Here is a 14,093-nt window from a genome sequence, read left to right on the forward strand (position 1 = left end):
GGGCTCCCTTCTGAGGTGCCCTATCAGTTTTGGCCCAGGGTTGGTCATGTCTAAGCCATGATTAGAATGGACTGGTCGCAGTGGTTCAATCCCAGTACTTTGGGAGGCAGAGGTGGAAGGACCCCTTGAGTCCAGGGGTTTCAGAGTCACCTGAGTAACAGGGCAAAACCCTGTATCTACAAAAAAATTAAGAAGTTAGTTGGGCGTGGTGGGGTGCACCGGTGGTCCCAGTTGCTCCAGAGGCTGAGGCAGAAGGAATGCTGGAGCCTGGAAGGTCAAAGCTGAAGTGAGCCATGGTTGTGCCACTGCACTCCAGACTGGGCTACAGAGTGAGACCCTAAAAAAAAAAAAAAAAAAAAAATGTAAGAGAAGAAAAGAATGAAGTATGGTCCCAACCTGAACTCGAGATTGGTGGTAATGCTAACTTTTCAGGTTCTGAGTATGTTATTAACAGTGGGTCTCTTCTTGCAACAGCCTTCAGGTTAGGGCATAATGATCAGATATTCATCACTCAGATATAACCAAAATTGGTCCACAAAAAGATGACTGCCTTAACCCACTCACAACCATCCTCTGCTCCAGGCCCTTTCTGTTGGCCTCTCAGATCCATGCTCCTCGAGAGCACTGGGTGCCCCAAGGGACCTGCCTCCATGTCTGCTTTAAAGGCTCCCTTGTCACCTGACTTCTGTTGGTTCAGTCACAGGAGGCACTGTCAGGAGGTCAGGGTGAGAAAGAAGAGTAAGTTTAGGTCATGTTTGCATGATTCTATCACTGTGAGTCATCCCTAGTGTGGCTTGAGTTTTTTCTTTTCTTTCTTGTTTGTTTGTTAACTGAAGGCTGCAGATACAGCCAGGCAAACCTCAGTAACAACTACTATATCTTCTTTAGTTAACTTTTCTCCTATACCCTTTGCCCCTTAGGCCTAAGTTTGGTGAGATCATGCGAGGATGCTTCATAACATTTTACTTTTCATTAATCCTACTAATTCCTTTATAAAACTCGATTTAATTGCCTCTTTGAGTCAACTGTGTCCAACTGTCACAAGCTCTGCTACGTTACCATAGCTTAAGGACTGTTCCTTTACTTGTTATACCTTCTCAGATAATAGAATAAAGGAGATCCCACTCAATGAAAACTAAACTAATTAGTCACTTACAGATAGAGGACATGAAAGGAATCTACTCAGGTATGAGAAAAAGGTAGGCCAACCATCTGGTATTTCATTTAACCTGTCTGGGGTCCACCAGGCTAGGGACTACAATTCCTTTAATGCTACTTCTTAATTTTCTCTTAGCCCTAGGCATTGAGAATAAAGTGTATTTATCTGTCTGTATTAGCATTCCTTCTAAGAAGATTAAAAGATCAATTATTAACTTAAGGAGGGTGCACCATCACTGAATTTGAAGTTACAAATTTGAGCCAGCAAAACTGTTCTGAATGACAAACTGATATATGCAGGGAATATTAAACAGCTCAAGTTCGGCTTTGAAAGATGATCAAACAATGACAGAATAGGTCAGAGGCAGATTGTTTCAATCTGTTCTACAGATGAAAGCAAAGTGGAAGCAGGGGACCAAAAATTAATATTGATGTTTGACAATCAGAAAATAGGGGTTTAGGTTCCACTCTTAATGGTTATGTGACTTTGAACAAATTAGTTTTAGAGACACGTTAGAAGGTTGGTTTCTATGATACGAGGCTGTTGGCTTATATTCTGCTAGAGATTTGCTTCCCTTCCTTCAAAGACTCGTTTCTTAATCACTGGGTTCCTTACTCTACATCATAGCTACTAAAACACATTTTGATTTCTATAATTTAAAATATTTACATAGATAACAAATTTTTGTTATTTTTAGAATAGATTTTGGCTAAATTTCAAGTATTTAAATTATTTCTTGAATGGACAGGAATCACCTCCAAAATATAAGCCCCAAACCCACCTAGGCATAATGACGAACATAAATTTATAAATTCAGCATTTTTTATTTTAAAGATACATAGACCCTAGTACTTCAGTATTGATACTTAATCTAATGTATCCTCTTCACCGGATAACAAGTCCTCCAGTCTTTGGATTTCTGATATTATATTTTCCTCACATGAATATATTGAAAGTAACTTTTTAAGAGAAGGCTAAACCTAACCCTCTTTGCTACTCATTCCCTTACTGTTTTTCAAACTTCTCCTTGATTTCTTCTACATTTCCTCATTGCACTCTGACAAAATTCTGAGAAGCTCTGCAATTCTTTGTAATGGCCCGGCTCAGGTCATTGGTTCCCTTCATTAATGACAGTTCATTCCAACTGTGGACCCTCAGTGGGGACTCTGGCAACCTGTCCCTGCCTACTGGCTCTTTTCTTGGTATTACTGACATGCTCCAGGAAGGATTCCAGGAATGACATTTTTTATTTGATACTAGTTCCATTCCCACTGAATTGAGATTTGTAGATCACATAGTAGAAAACTGTTACTGGCTTGCTGAGGTAACACTGAAAATATTTATTTTATTTATTTTTAATATTGACAAACATACAAGGTAGAGCTCGTAAGTCAGCCAGTTATTTTAATATAGGTATATTCATTTACAAACAAACAAATAAATACTTAGAAATACATGTGTTAGTGACCAGTTTAAATAGCTCATGACATTTATCACTCAAGTAGTGTTTACAACTTACTCTATAAGAACAACCCAGTGTGCACAGAGATCCTGTCACACGCAGGAATAGCAGGTCAAGAATCAAGAATGGTCACTCTTTGGTACTGAGCATGCCTCCTGAACACCTCTCCTTAGGTTTTCTGACATTGCCCTAACTCCTTGTAATCAAGACCAAATCCATTTTTCGCAATACAATTTCTCTCCCCAATTTGCCTTATTCTCATAAAAATCTTCATTGTCCTCATTATCCAAGAGGTATTGCTTCTTTCATCTTTCTACCTTTTATTCATATATCTAATCAATTACTGGTCCCTACTTTCTTACTGATGAAAAGTTCTTCAAAATATCTACCATATTATTGCTGATAAAGGCTACAATATAAGAACACTGTTTCACTTTTAAGAGGCAATCCGCTAGAGTGCCATTCTGAAAACCGTCAAGAACAGCATTCCAGAACCTTTTAAAAATAAATATTAGCTGCCAGGATAATAATATGCATGTGACATATTGATAAAATAAAATAATTTAAAATGAATATTAAGGTTTTAAATCTCCTTATATATTGTGAAGAATCGTATTTTTGACTATGGCTTTTCTTAAGTCATTCTGCAACCTCACATCACTTCTTTCTGCTCCTTTGTGAGATCAGCTCACTTTATGGTCCATACTACTGGGGACATATAGGAGAAGGGAACAAGGGGAGAAAGCATGGTTTTAATATTCGTTGCTTTGTGGTTCTATGTAGCCAAATGGTAACTCTAACCTGTCATTAACCTTACCACCCCTGCCTCTAGAGCACTTGAAAAATGTCAGAGAATAAGTTAAACGTGATTCCTTTGTGCCTATGCAAACCAACCCCTTATTACCCTCTTTTATAAAAAGGCTTATTCCAATTGTATCTATACTCCAAGTTTCATATCAATCAAAAGGAATTCTAGGAGAAAAAACATTCTCAAGCCTTTTATTGAAGAAAAAATTGCTGAAGAAGAACCTCATTGTCTCACAAATCTGTAATTAGAATAACCTCTCCATTGTCCCCAGCTTCTGAGTTCAGATTCTCCAGTCTCCGTTCTTCATAATCTTTTTTTTTTTTTTTTTTTGGCTTATGCATGCTTTATTCCTCTGAAGAGCTTTTATACTACGTGAAAGGAAATAATTGCATTTCCCTGAAAATTCACAGGAGAAAGTTACGTTTTTCTCTTCATTCAAGGGATTCTGTCAGACCCAACCACATGCAACAATTTTAAAGTTGCTTCCAAATAGGTTTACAGATATTTCCTGTCTTCATGGAACAATAGCAAGACCATGACTGAAGTTCACATCCAGATTCCACCACTAACCATGTACCCAATTACTTCAGTCACCTCCATTCAGGTCTTATATATCACAGAATAAAATCACATTACATCAAAGGAGGTAAAGAGAAGGAGAAGAGATATTTCAATCCCTTCCCCCTTGCCCCGTTTTATTTATTTATTTTTTTTTTCTAATTATACTTTAAGTTCCAGGATACATGTGCACATCGTGCAGGTTTGTTACATATGTATACATGTGCCCTGTTGGTGTGCTGCATCCATCAACTCGTCATTTACATTAGGTATATCTCTCAGTGCTAACCCTCCCCCCTCCCCCTTCCCCACAATAGGCCCTAATGTGTGATGTTCCCCTTCCTGTGTCCAAGTGATCATTTTCAACACAAAATGCCTATGCCTTAGCCTCTGAAGTTCAAGGCCTCATGGCTGGTGGTTAAGGTCTTGCATTACTGGGACTCACTCTACTTGTTTAAACCTATTTCCATCACTTCCTGCCATATGCTTGTCAGCCAATCCGACAATATCCCTCTCCCCTAAAACAAAAACATATCTCTGCTTTTTAATTTTGCCTTTGTTTGATTGTTTTCTCTCCCTACACGCTCTCCATTCTTCCCTTTTCCTGTTTAAATCCTTCTAGTCTTCAAGGATCATTCCTTCACAGTCCAGTGAAGAACTGAGATAGCCTTGTATGCCTCATGCCTAGGCAGACCAACTTCCAATGAGCAGCCAATCTCCTTCGCTTCTTCTCATACTTCCCCGCACTCCTTCTTCCTCCTGCTTTTATGTTTTCTAATACTTCCCTGTACTTCTTGGTTGCTTATTGATAGCGCCATGTGAGTTAGCACCTAACATTGCACCCTTATATTGTTCCAGAATTAATAATATATGTGTGTTAGTCATCTCTGCTCAAGTAGACTGTAATCAGCGACTGTGAGGAAAATTATTTTTTAATGTATATCTATGTGTGAAATTAAATGTATTTTAACATATGTTGTGCATAAAACTAACTCTGGTCTTTTTAAAAAGATGCTAAGTGATTAAATTATTCACCTCATAACAAACCTGAAGATTTGCAAGCCTGACATCATCAAAAAGGCACAGGGTGCCTAAAACTGTCAGAATTTTGGAGAAGGGTGGTCACATATAAGAGCAAGAAGCTTAGAGCAGGGAGGGTGGTCCATGAAGAGAAACCATAACTTTAGAGCAACAGTTCTGATCTAGAAGGAGGATGTTCTAGGTTATTCCAGGAAGAGGCAACAGATTGCTTTGAAATAAAAGAAACAAGCAAAACAGTGAAATAGTAGATACTTAAATTCAAAGCAATATTTGTAATTTTCATGGGGACTTTAATCATTTAGAATAGAAGATTGAAAAAATTAAAAGATGATTGAATAGCCAGCAGCAAAGAGGGAATTAGGTCAAAGGTACATTACATTTCTTACAAAGCTTGGAGTGTGTGTGTGTTGTAGGTGAGGGGCCCGGAGGTGAAAGCTCAGCAGTGGGAAATGAAAAGAATTAAATCTAGGGAGGCAGACAAGTACTAAGAAGTGTTATGGTAGGTGAGAGGTAGCAGACAGGTAGGCTGAGAGGCAACTTGGAGAGGGTTTGGTGGCACATTCTAGGTACCCATTTATGTAAGTAGACCTAAGAGGCAAAACATAGTCTCTTGAGAGACTGGAAGGAGAAAGTGGGAATCTAATGCCACAGAAATTCAGGTACAAGAATGAAAGCAGGTGTCTGCTTACTCTTTTCTGGAACATGAGGTCAGGTTTGGTGCTGTACCTGGGGGATTGATCACCAACCATTGGCCTTTAGGCCCTTATCATGCCCAGACCAGGAGAAACGGTAAACCTTCTTAGCCTCTATAATCGTGTGAGTCAATCCTTGATTATGAAATGGCTCAGTGTATAATAAATACTTTTTTCACTGGGTCAACTGTAGAGATACAGATACAGTTGACCCTTGAACCACCCGGGGATTAGGGGTATCAATCCCTTACACAGTTGAAAATCTGCATATAACTTCTGACTTCCCCAAAACTTAACTACTAATAGCCTACTGTTGACTGGAAGCCTTTCTAATAACATAAACGGTCAATTAACACATAAATAGAATAGAATTCACGAATGCCTAACTTTTTCTTAATTTTTAAAATAATACTGGGCTACATAGTTTGTGAGTTTTTTCAATCTTTCACAAATCTCAAAAAAAAAATCCAATATATATATTTTAAAAAATCTACAGACCCATAAATTTCAAACCCATATTATTCAAGGGTTAACTGTATACAACTAGATTGGTTCTGTTTCTCTGGAAACCCTGCCTAATACATCTTCTGTGCTGTACTTTTCCTTTTAAAAGATAGCACCACTTGCCCTGCAGTTGTGGTCAGGGAAAGGGCAGGATTCAGAAGAAACATTATCTGACAGGCTTGGATTCATTCCTCGATATTCTGGCAAAGTCACAGAGGCCATTCTTGATGCTATTTCTGAAACCAGTTCCTCTCTACAACCAGCTTGAGCACATGGCAGGTGCTCCATAAACAATTAATGGGGGTTAGACCATTCCACACGAATGTTAAAGAAGTTCTCATTTGCAAACTTTACTTGCAAGAGCCTGTTCACTGAATAAAATATTTTTGCCTTGGTTGCAAGAATTTAAATGTCACCATTTTCTTTCAGGAGGTACACATTTCACTTTAAATCACCATGTATTATTCATTTCACTTTAATTCTGTGGTGCCGACCCTGGAATTGCATATCCCTACACTGCTGCTGACTTCCAAGTGCCTTCTAGGAATAAGGGCCAGTTTGAAGCTTCAAATAACATAACTCTTTGCATCTCTCTATTTCCCACTGATTACGTGAGGTCACTTCACGAGCCTGCCAGAAACTCGGCTCCCCACCGGCAGAAGAGATGCTTCTGCTAACACAGCTCTGAGCTGAGAATATGCTTCATCCCTGAAAATATGTGCTTAAATATTTAATAAAAGCATAAACTTGAAGAACTTCTGGCAGCTGTAGAGAGAGAAGCTGAATAGAAGGAAAAACAATCTTCATTTGAGGAGATTAAGAGAGTTAAAGAAATGTGTATGGTATTACACAGCTCTATGGTAAACAAACACTCCAGGCAAAAATGAAGAAAAAAAGATACACAGACTGCTTGCCCATGCAAAGAAGAAAACACAGTACAGAATATTCTAGAAGTCCAAGTTTGAAGCAAAATCCAAGTTACGTCAGCACTAACCACTGTCTATATAGCCTTCCCTACAAATCAGCCCTGCCCCTCAGGAAGACAGATGGCTTGGTATACAAAACTTGCATAACCACAACCTGAGCTGACAGGGACCTGCCACAAACAAAGAAACAAGGCTGCCTCAGAGAAAAGATAAATTGTGCTCTTTTTAAAACCTACTGGAACTGCTGCTCCCCTTGGCAACCCAGGATACGGCAGGGGGCATCGGCATCTTCCAACACAGAGGCAACCAGCTGTACAACCTTGGCAGAGCAGCCGGTAACCACAGCCAGGCGGCTGTGTGTCATTAGCTCAAGCCTCCAAACCCCAGGGTGGCTCCCTGGTCCCCTAGGCTGTCACAGGCATGGCAGGAGCTGCCTTCTGAAGGCTCTGGGATCTGCATTCCTGCTCTGCCTTGGGGTGGGAGCATTAGTCAGCCTTCCTGAGCACAGACAGTACCAGACTTGCCCATCCGTGGCTTATAAATAAATGATCCAGGAATGACACAGAGGGTCACTCCTGCCAGGCTAAAGGTAGCCCTCACATTCTATTTCCAGGAAAGTCCGAATGAAATAACAGAGCATTGAGAGGATCTGTGGATGCTCAAAGCCAGGTAAAATTTGTGGAAATCAAGAGCAGTTTAGAGGATTAACCTCAATCGCCACTTACAGCAAGCATCTCATGAATAAGTCATTCACTTTTGTGGGATTCGTTGTGATCAGCTTGTCTTCTGCATACTTGAGATCTTGTTCAGTGAGAAAATCTGTGTTATGACTCGGGTTAAAGGGGATATGTTTTAAAGTGCAGTATTTTAGGAAATAGGACAGATCTGGAGTGAGGCAAAATAGTGTCCTAAGCTATGTAAACCAGAAATAAAATTCTAAGGCCCCCAACCAACTGAACAGACCCCCTCATGGCCAAGGGGATCCCAAAGAGACCTGAAAAACTAGTTGAGACCAAGACAGAAAGGGCAATTGGATAGACACTCTTGCTTTGTTACATACCCTCCTCCCTTTGGAGTTTAAGCACAAATGACCAACATTAAAATAAAATAAAGATCATAGACTGACAAAACAGACACTTTGTAGCAATAAGATACAAAATTCCAACCTGACTCTAGTATAGCGTCACATGATAGATAGCAGTCCCTGAGGGAAATCAAAGTATTTTACTCCAAAATGTATTTTTGACATATTTTGAAATGGCTCTCCTTTCTCCTACTAGGTCTTTTCTGGAGAGTGTCGTACCTTTTAAGGTCAGATAAAAGATATTTAAGACATTTACAATCTGTTCTCTCTGAAGTCTACCTGGAGGTTTCATCTACATGATAAGAACCTTGGCTTCCATAACCCTCTTATCTTAGCTCAAGCATTTCTTTATGCTGACTTCCACTCTTCACACATAGCTTAACTCATTCAACCAATTGCCAGTCAGAAAATCTTTGAATCCACCTATGGAAGCCTCCCTGCAACACCCTCAACCCCACTTTGGGCTGAACCAATATATACCTGACATGTATTGATTTATATCTTTCCCTATAACTTCTATCTCCCTAAAATATATAAAACCAAGCTGCACCCCGACCACGTTAGGCACATGTTCTCAGGGCCTCCTGAGGCTGTGTCATAGGCCGTGGTCCTTGACTTTGTAAAATAAACCTCTAAATTAATTAAGTCCTGGCTTAGATACTTTTTGATTTATAGACAAATAGGAGACTATTGAATATTCATTTTTCCAAAATAATTCCAAGGGCCAACCTACACAAATGACAGCAGACAGACCCTTTGACTTCATCTCTGCATTCTGAGCCTCCTGCTCCCCAGGTTCAGATTTTAGACTTGCTATGCGAGTCTTATGATTTATGATTTGGTGATATTCTCAGTTACATTAACTTTTATAGTTTGGATGGGAACCTACTCACCACATATAAGAATGTTTCTCCAAGAAACACTTTCCAAGTTCTCCACAAGTGACTTAATAAAATAAACTTTTAGAAAGCAATGTTTGTAAATTGGTAGCAGCTTACATCTAGTCTATTAGACCAGCTTATTTTCCATAATGAATTAAATTACATAATATCAAACTAAATTTTCCCCCAAATTTTATACTCTACATTATCTATCACTCATTTATTTTCTAGTTGATTGGATTCTTGCAAGATGTTACGGATTTAGACATGCATAAGACTTGGACCCCGCTGGCCAAGCACGGTGGCTCACGCCTGTAATCCCAGCACTTTAGGAGGCCGAGGTGGGCGGATCACAAGGTCAGGAGATCAAGACCATCCTGGCTAACACCGTGAAACCCTGTCCCTACTAAAAATGCAAAAAACTTAGCTGGGCATGGTGGCGGGTTCCTGTAGTCCCAGCTACTCAGAAGGTTGAGGCAAGAGAATGGCATGAAGTCGGGAGGCGGAGCTTGCAGTGAGCCGAGATCTCGCCACTGCACTCCAGCCTGGGCGACAGAGCAAGACTCTGTCTCAAAAAAAAAAAAAAAGACTTGGACCTAACTTTTAAGGATTTTGTACTCTGTAAAAGCAATTACTGTGCAACTCGGGAAGGGCTGGGATTAAAGGAAGAACCAGATGCTTCCTTGAGAAGGAGGATTTGGGGAAGCATAGCAAGAAACCTTAAAGAGGAAGTGGCTTCAGACTCCTGTCTTGAAGGATGAGAACATTAGATCCTATGGTCGGAATGTTTGTATTCTTTTGAAATCCCTATATTAAAATTCTACTCCCTCAAGATGATGATATTAAAAGGTGGGGCCTTTAGATAATGATTAAGACATGAAGATAGAGCCATTGTGAATGTGATTAGTGCCTTTGTAAAAAGAGGCTGAGGGAGTTTATTTGCCTCTTTCATGAGGACACAGAGAGAAGTTGCAATCCAAAAGAGGACCTCACCAGAACCCAACCATGCTGGCACCCTGGTCTTGGGTTTCCCAGCCTCTAAAGCTGTGAGAAATATACTTCTGTTATTTATAAGCCACCCAGTTAATGGTATTTTGTTACAGCAACCACAGTTGACTGAAGACATTAAACTTCTTCTGAGGAACATCCTTATAGGGTGGGGCTTGAGTCTACTATTAATATTCACCATTTAAAAGAGTTACTAAGGGCTGCTATAATCTGAAAAAACCCTGGACAACACTATCTAGTTACTTCCCCTACAAGTCTCTTCCCATGCCCCCATGTCCAATGGACCATTTGATTTACTTTTTGAATTTGATTGGGATTTATCTTATTGGAGGTACCTAAGCAGAAACAGTCCTATCAAATTTCTGGTTACTCTGAAAACAGTGGGTCCATGGCTTAGAGGCATCTAGTAGTAACAAAACCTTGACATGTTTTGTGACAGATTTCTCACTTCCCTGTAATATTTATGTGTCTTCAGGGTTAACTGAGCTGCAAGACCTCACAAAGAACAGTCAACAATGGAATTTAACATTTGTTGAATATTTAAATGCAATCATTAATTTAGGGAATATTTCAAACATCATATAGACAATAGAATTTTGTCAGCAGGTACACTTGTGGTCCATCAATATAATTTCAATTAGTGCTTCACAATTGGCAGCAAATGTGCAATGCTGTGCCATTAATGGGTCATAGGAGTACTTTCGTTGGCCCTATGGCAGCCATGTGGGACCCTGAGTCATAGTTCCTGGGCCAGTGGCAATGGCATCTTTGTCCATTTATCCAAGTAACATAAAATATTATCATTTTCTAAGTTTGCATGATTTGAAAAATGTTTAAGAAGTCTTAGTTTGTACTAAAAGCTCATTAATGGGCCTGACCAATCTGTCTTTGACCTTTCATTGTGCTGAACATAGGGCAAGATGCAGACCAACCCCCATGACCCAAAATAGCTCTCAGAAACACTGAACTGAACTTTACGGTCACTCATTCCAACCATATGCGAAGAGTGCTTCAAATTATGTTTGATGATGATGGCGATGAAGTCTAGCCTTCACTCTGAGATTCGGACTTACCTGGACAGAAGAGAAGTTAAATCAGCTGCAGTCTACTCTTTACTGTTCAATCTACCTCAACACTCCCCCAGCTGGCTCCATCTCTAAATGAAGTAATTGAAAAAGAAATCCTATTGTAAGTAGACAACTTTAGTTTGTTTTGTCTCATGAATAATCAAATAAAAGATTTTGAAAAATATATATCATATAAAGGGGTAGTGTTGATATAAACTTGAGGCCAATGTGGTTTACAAAGCTCCTACTTAGTAATCCAATGGGAAACTCAGTTGTCAAAATCCTCCCAGAAATGATAATAAATGAGGGACAGTGAAGAAAGGCAGTGGTACTGTTCAGTGTAGACATGTGTTAGCAGAAATGATGGCTCTGTGGCAGCTTCTAGGGCCCTTTCATAACTTAAAATAGAAGGCTCACTGAACAGTCCACCCAAAAGGCCATACTGTTGGCATGTCATCACTGTCACCTCTCTCCCTCACACTGGAAGTCTGGACAATTGGCATTCATTTTCTACAGAAGCCAAAGACATGAGGAACAATGGGAGAGAGGGCACGTGGAAGCCATGTCATCTTAGCCATTTTATGCCAATCTTTATTCCTATGTGCTCTTCATTTCAGACTGAGGAGTTGCACTGTCAGACAGATCAGAACCAGCAGTTCTCTTCTTCAGCTTGTTTGACCAGACCTGTTATGCCTTTGAAATGAGAGACCACTGACCCAGGATGCAAGAGTCATCACAATGGGCCTACAACTAGGAAGACTGGCTCAGCAGCCTAACAACACATTGCCTGGAAACACATGTGGTGTTAATAACCGGATGAACCCAAGTTTTGAAAAAGATAAGATTTGTGCATTATGAAGTCCCAGACCACTAGGGAGGATATTTTCTCAAGTTTTTAAAGGTAACAACATACAGGAATTTTTCTGAGGTTGAAGCCTAGCTGGTTCATGTTGTGAAATGACAGTTGACCCTCAAAAGCAATTTCTCAGGAAGTGCTCATGATTATTTGTTCTAACACTCGTGCACATGTTGAAACAGAATAGAAAGAAAAACTCTATGTTGGGTGGCCATAAGAGTGATACAAGACTCATGAGGCAAATCAAAGTTTTAAAAATAATGCTTTATTTTACGTTAATCCTGTTGATAATGCAATATAGAACGTATATATATGATATATACTCAATCTACGTATATATTATATATATGATATATGTGCACACACATAAACTTGACATATGTACACATTATATGTATATATATACATTGTGATGGTTAATTTTATGTGTCACCTTGACTGGCCTGAGGAATGCCCATATAGTGGGTAAAATATCATTTCTAGGAACCCAGAGATAAATCCACATATTTATAGGCAACTTATTTTCGACAAAAGTGCTAAGAATATTCATTGGTAGAAGGACAGTCTCTTCAATAAATGGTACTGGGGAAACTAGAGATCCATATATAGGAGAATGAAACTAAACCCCTATCTCTCACCATAAAAAAAAAAATCAACTCAAAATGGATTAAAGATTTAAATGTAAGACCTGAAACTATGAAACTAATAGAAGAAAACAGGGAAGTGATTCAAGACATTGCTTTGGGCAAAAATCATATGGAGAAGATTTCAACAGAACAGGCAACAAAAGCGAATATAGACAAATGGGATGATATGAAACTAAAAAGCTTTTGCACAAAGGAAACGATCAACACAGTGGAGAGACAACCACCAGAATGGGAGAAAATATTTGCAAACTCTTCATCTGATAAGAGATTAATAACCAGAATATGCATAGAACTCAAACAACTCACCAGCAAAAAAACAACAACAAAACAACAATAATAATAATTCCATTAAAAAGTAAAGACAGGACTTGGATAGACATTTCTCAAAAGAAGATATATAAATGGCCAGCAGGTATATGAAAAAAATGCTCAACAGTATTCATCATCAGGAAATGAAAATCACAACCACAGCAAGATGTCACCTTATCTCATTTAGAAAGACTATTATTAAAAAAGACAAAGGTAAATGTTGACAAAGATGTGGAGAAAAGGGAATGCTTATACACTGTTAGTGCGAGTGTAAATTGGTGCAATCATTATGGAAAATAGGAAGTGGTTCCTCAAGAACTAATAATAAAACTGCTACACAATCCAGAAATCCCACTATAGAGTATATATCCAAAGTGAAGGAAGTTAGTATGTCAAAGACATATGTACACTCCCATGTTTATTGAAGTGTGTTCACAATAGCTAAAATATGGAATCAGCCTAAGTGTCCATCAACAGATGAATGGACAAAGAAAATGTGATATGTGCAAATACTATTCAGCCATAAAAAAAGAATGCTGTCATTTATGGCATTGTGGATGAACCTGGAAGACACTATGTTAAGTGAAATAAGCCAGGCACAGAAAGACAAATACTGCATGTTCTCACTCAGGTGGAATCTTAAAAAGGATTTCATAGAGAGTCTAACAGTGGTTACTAGAGACTGGGAAGGATGTTGAAGTAGGAAGAGGATAGCCAGAAGTTGCTTAATGGATACAAAATTACAGCTAGATAGGAAGAATAAGTTCTAGAGTTCTATAGTACTATAGGGTGACTGTAATTAAAATAAATTTATTGCATATTTTCAAGTAGCGAGAAGAGCAGATTACGAATGCTTGCAACACAATGAAATGATAAATGTTTGAGGTGATGGACATGCTAATTAATCTGATTTGATCATTATATGTCATATACATGTATTGAAATAGCACACTGTATCCATAAATATGTACAACTATTATGTGTCAATTTAAAATACTAATAAAAGCAAAAAACAAAAATCACTGAGTGTGTCTGTGAAGGTGTTTCCAGAAGAGATTAGCATTTGAATCGCCAGAATGAGTAAAGAAGAT

The 14,093-nt window shown here is 38.9% G+C and overlaps 1 long non-coding RNA gene across 1 annotated transcript in view; it reads right to left on the reverse strand.

Moving 5' to 3' along the window:
• Positions 1-14,093, reverse strand: part of LOC112623738 — a 103,836-nt gene that overhangs the window by 18,700 nt on the left and 71,043 nt on the right. The window contains exon 2 of the long non-coding RNA XR_003119195.1: positions 151-337. This is a non-coding gene — a long non-coding RNA (uncharacterized LOC112623738). The remainder of the gene's footprint in view (positions 1-150; positions 338-14,093) is intronic.

Source organism: Theropithecus gelada, chromosome 4, assembly GCF_003255815.1.
Source record: "Theropithecus gelada isolate Dixy chromosome 4, Tgel_1.0, whole genome shotgun sequence".
NCBI classification, from domain to species: Eukaryota; Metazoa; Chordata; class Mammalia; order Primates; family Cercopithecidae; genus Theropithecus; species Theropithecus gelada.